This window comes from Phocoena sinus, chromosome 1, assembly GCF_008692025.1.
Source record: "Phocoena sinus isolate mPhoSin1 chromosome 1, mPhoSin1.pri, whole genome shotgun sequence".
In the NCBI taxonomy this organism is placed as follows: domain Eukaryota; kingdom Metazoa; phylum Chordata; class Mammalia; order Artiodactyla; family Phocoenidae; genus Phocoena; species Phocoena sinus.
In genome coordinates this window covers 46684083-46689629 of record NC_045763.1, presented here as the reverse complement: position 1 = coordinate 46689629, position 5547 = coordinate 46684083, and the positions used below count along the sequence as shown (strand labels likewise).

Below are 5547 nucleotides of genomic sequence, written 5' to 3'. Positions count from 1 at the left end.
GGCCTCTGTGCCTTATTCCCAAACCCAATACAAGAGAGGACTCAGAGATTTGTCACAGCCTTTATTTCTTCCCTCTTTCCTTTACAAAATATTTAGCATGCATTTATGTTCCACGTGCTGGAGAAGGAGGGCTTAATCCAGCCCAGAGTTGGCTGGGACCCAATGGGTAAGGCTGCCTAATTCCACAACCAGTTAGCTTTGCCTAGGCTACGCTTCCAAATTAGCCCCTACTGGTAACATAGGTGATATTTTCACTTCTGTCTTTACCCTTTTATTATATTTCTTGAAGTTGTTCAAAACCTGAAGGGCAAGAGGAATGCTGCTTATTGTGTGTGTGTGGGGGGGGGGAGACCCTTGGAGTTGAGGACCAGACACTGTCTAAACCACTAGAGATAGGGACAGCAATGACCCCAGTTCTAATAGAGTTTACATTCCAAAGGAGGAAGACAGTTTGATAACAAGATCAAAGGTAAATTCAGATAATGGCAGGTGCTAGGAAGGAATGAACTGGTAATGTCACGGAGGGTAACAGAGTGGACGGGGATGCTTTAGGACTGGGGGCAAGGGAAGGTTCTCTAAGGAGGTGACTGAGGTGAGTCTGAATGATAAGACATGCAGATGAGATATGTGAGGAGCTTTCCAGGAAGGAACAAGTGAAACATCTTGGGCATGTGAAAGAGCACAGAGTAGGCAAAAGAAGATGTGCGTGGCTTTAGCTTTACTAATAAGATGGAGAGTGAGATAAGGTCAGAGACGTAGTTAGGGAGAAGATGACATAAGGGAAGGAACTTGAATTTTCTTTTAATTCTGATTAGTAAGTCTACTACTGATTTTAAGTAAGAGATCTGATATGATCTGATTTACATTTTTTAACTTTTTATTTTGAGATAATTATAGATTCACAGGAATTGCATAAAACTGTACAGACAGGTCTCCTGAAACTTCACCCCTCCTCACCCTATGTTAGTAACTTATATAACTATATACATACAATATAGAGAGTACCTATATGTAATATAGTACAATAATGACACCATGAAATTGACATTGTTGCCACCCACAGAGCTTATCCACGGTATGTATGTACCACAGTTTATCATCCATTAAAGGACATCTGGGTTGTTTCCAGTGTTTAGGTATTATGAATAATATGAACATTCTTGTACAGGTTTTTACATGAATATAAGTGGTCATTTCTCTGGAATAAATGCCCTGTTTATCATCCATTGAAGGACATCTGGGTTGTTTCCAGTGTTTAGGTATTATGAATAATATGAACATTCTTGTACAGGTTTTTACATGAATATAAGTGGTCATTTCTCTGGAATAAATGCCCTGTTTATCATCCATTGAAGGACATCTGGGTTGTTTCCAGTGTTTAGGTATTATGAATAATATGAACATTCTTGTACAGGTTTTTACATGAATATAAGTGGTCATTTCTCTGGAATAAATGCCTAGGAGTGAGACTGCTGCATTGTACTGTAAGTGATTTTTTGGTTTTAAAAGAAACTGCTGTTTTCTAGAGTGGCTGTACCTTTTACGTTCCCACCAGCAATGTATGATTAGTGATCCAGTTTTTCTGTATCCTCACGAGCATTTGGTGTTGTCACTAATTTTTATTTCTGCCATTCTTATAAACATATAGTGATATTTTATTTGTGGTTGTAATTTACATTTCCCTAACGGCTAATGATGTTGAACATCTTTTCATGTGCTTATTTGTCATCTGTACTTCAGTGAAATGTCTCTACATGTCTTCTGCCCATTTTCTAACTGGATCGTTTGTTTGTACTGTTGAATTTTGAGTGATCTTTGTATGTTCTAGATCGTAGCCCTTTGCTAGATACGTGATTTGCAAATATTTTCTCCCAAGCTGTAGCTTATTTTTTCGTCTTCTTAACAAAGTCTTCACAGAGTAAAAGTATTTAATTCTGATGAAGTCAAATTTATCATATTCTCTTTTTTTGGGGTTTGTTTTTTTTTTTTGGATTGTGCTTTTGGTGTGAAGTCTAAGAAGTCTTTACTTCATCCTAAGTCTTGAAGATTTTTTATGTTTTATCTAAAAGTTTTGTGGTTTTATGTTTACATTTAAATCTTGGACCTATTTTGAGTTAATTCTGTAAGGATTAGCTCAAGGTTCTTTTATTTTTATTTTACTTTTTAATTTATTTTTTTGCTTTAGGATGTCCAATTGCCCTAGCACCATTTGTTGAAAAGGCTAGCCTTCTTCCATTGAATTGCGTTTGCAACTTTGTCAAAAATCACTTGGGCATATTTGTGTGTGTCTATTTCTGGGTTCTCTATTTTGTGCCATTGATCTATATGTTTTTCTATCAGTAGCGCACTGCCTTCACTACTGTAGCTATATAGTAAACTTAACATCAAATAGAGTGATTCCTCTGACATTACTACTGTTCCTTTTCAAATTTGTTTTAGCTGTTCTAGTTCTTTTAGCTTGACATAAAGTTTTAAATAAGCTTCTCTAATATAAAAAAATGCTTGCTGGGACTTTGATAGGAATTTCATTAAGCTTATAGATCAATTTGAGGAGAATTAAAATCTTTACTATGTTGAGTTTCAATAAATGAACAATAAATGAAATGGTATATCTCTCATTTGTTTAGATCTTCTTTGTTTTCTTTCATCGCATTTTATAATTTTTAGCATACAGATCCTGTATGTGTTTTGTCAGATTTATATCTAAGTATTTAATTTTCTGTGGAGCTATTGTAAATGGTATTGTGTTTTTAATTTCAGTTTAATTTCAGTTTCCACATATATTTTGTTTGTAGATTTTCCTGGTGTGTTCATCTTGTAAACTGCTACTTTGTTGAACTTATTTGTTCTAAGATTTTTCTTTTTCCTCTGGGGCATTTATTTGCATGTATGTATTACATCCCTGGAAAAAGAATCCAAGGATTTTCCCTCCTGTGTGTTTTCATCTTTGCTTCTTCATGGTCCCTGATGCCAGCTGAGGTTGTCAGTACAATGAAACAAACTGATGGGACAGGAGCAGTTTATTCTGCCATTTTTCTAGATCTTTGAGTTGCACATCAAATCTGAGGCTGATCATTCCACAGTTATTTAGCCCTACCTATGAGGTTCACAAACAATTTTCCCAGCCCTGTGATCATCGATGATTTCAAATTTGCCAATGTAACCATGCTTCATCATCACAGTTAGAAACCATTGGTGACTTTGGAGCATGGTCTAATAAGAACCTGTCATTGGCCTCTCTTTTAGGCACTGTTGATGCTCTTGAGAGCATCAGTCAGGACAGTCATTCACACCATTAGGGAAGCATGGAAATGTGGCCGAGAGAGGTAGGACTTTTTTGTTTTGTTTGAGAAATTTTTTTTGTAGATTCCTTGGGGCTGTCTACATAGACAATCATATTGTCTGCAAATCAAGACAGTTTTATTTCTTCCTTTCAAATACATATGACATTTATTTCTTTTTCTTGCTTTATTGTGCTGGCTAGAATTTCTGGTAGTATGCTGAATGAGAGTGGTAAGAGATGAGCATACTTGCCTTTTCCTAATCTTAGGGGAAAAGCATTTGGTTTTTACCATTAAGTATAATGTCACCTGTAGAATTTTTTGTAGTTGCTCCTTATCAAGTTGAGAAGTCCCCCCTCTATTTCTATACTTTTTGTAGAGTTTTCATGATTGTGAATTGAACTTTGTCAAATGCTTTTTCTGCATCAATTGATATGATTGTGTGAATTTCCTTTAGCCTGTTAATATGGTGGATTACATTGACTGATTTTCAAACATTGAACCAGCCTTGCATCCCTGGAATAAACCTCACTTTGTCGTAGTATATAAATTTTTTGTACATTGCTGGATCCAATAAGCTAATGTTTTTCTGAATATTTTTTCATCTAAGTTCATGAGAGATATTGGTTGATTTATATTTTTAAAAGATTGCTCTGGTTTCTTTGTGGAGAATGGGTAGAAGAGCAAGAATGGCAGCTGGGAAACTAGTTAGATATTGTTGTTTTCTCTCAGCCTTGAGTTCACTCCTCAGCCCTAATCTTCATTTGTTTCTTAAATTACATTTTCCTCCTTTGGGTCCAAGTAACAACATAGTTCAAGTTCAATGAATATAACACTGGTGACCCCAACCCACCAACTCCAGAGAGTTTGCTCCAACTCCGGCAAAAGGGAATAAACTTTCCACTCCAGCCATAGAAGTCCTTGTGTTGAATATGTCATGTACCTTAGTTATGCCTTACCCTTTCTTCAGTATCCTACTAAAGTCCTAGAACCTCCATAAAGCTTTCCCAACCATTCCAGTCATTGGTAAGTGTTCCTTCCTCTCACCTCCTACAGTTCTTATTGTCCATGCTACCCATTTCATTTCATTCATTCATTTATGCATTCAACAAACATTAACTGAGTGTCTACTATTTTGAAGGCACTGTGTAGATACCAGGACACAGCTGTAAACAAACGAGATGAAGTTGCCTTTCCTAATGGAACTTACAGTGTACAGGAGGACACAGCATTAAACATATATATATATATATATATATATATATATAGGGAGAGAGAGAGAGAGAGAGATACACTCACAGAGAGTGATACAAATCAAGATAAGTGCTGTGAAGAAAAAGCATAGAACATTTAGAACAAAAGAATAGACTACTTTCATTTTTTTTCTCTGCATATTCCAGTTTAATCATAAGTTCCTTGAGAATAGAGACCATATTTAATGTTGCTTGGTTAAATTCAAAATCTAACCCATAGTAGGTATGCAGTGGGGGGTTATTAATGATGAAGTGGCAATGAAGGAGAACAGTATGGTTTGAGGATGACTCTTTAAGTACCAGGGGCTGAAGAAATTCCGCTTTTCTTTGCATCCCTGCAAAAAGTGAGCAATCTATAGAAAGCCTTCCTATTGTGTTGGTTTAAAACACAGGGAACCATCTCTTTATGTGTTTTATTTCTGGCAGGGTTCTGAGAATTGTTTTATAATGCCTACCTACTTACCTCAAATGTCCATACATATCCATCCTCTCTCCAAATTATTGTTTTCTAAGACTGTGCACAATGGTGTGCTAGTAAATGTCTAACTGACTCCCTCAAAAAAAACCCCACCAGATTTGTAGCATTTGCTGATTTCTGTGGTGTAAATACTCCCACCATGGCCAATTTAAAACTACCAACAAGTTGTCACTAAACACAGAGATGAGAAGAAATTCACAGTAGCACATTTTTAGAACGCCATACAGACATAGCAAATGTAAATAACCTCAAGAGCATAGTTAATAGTGAAATGTAATACAATGTTAGGAAGTGGTGAGTCTTTTTGAGTATTTATGACCTTTTTCAAAATAATTTATTTAACTTTAAGTTAATATAATTCCATTTTAATAATGATTGTGTTTATCAGCTGGCTCACAACATTCCTAAAAATTTAACAACTGGCTCTCGTGAGATGGTAAGAGCCAGCTCCAGCACCCCACTTACTATGCAGCTTAATAGACCCATATATGTCCCAGATGGAATCCAACTATTCTAAACTGAGTCTTTAGTTAGA

At 35.9% G+C, this 5547-nt stretch overlaps 1 pseudogene; it reads right to left on the bottom strand.

Annotated features, from left to right (window-relative positions):
* Positions 1-2848: 2848 nt before the first annotated feature.
* Positions 2849-3296, bottom strand: LOC116757427 (annotated as a pseudogene).
* Positions 3297-5547: the final 2251 nt, after the last annotated feature.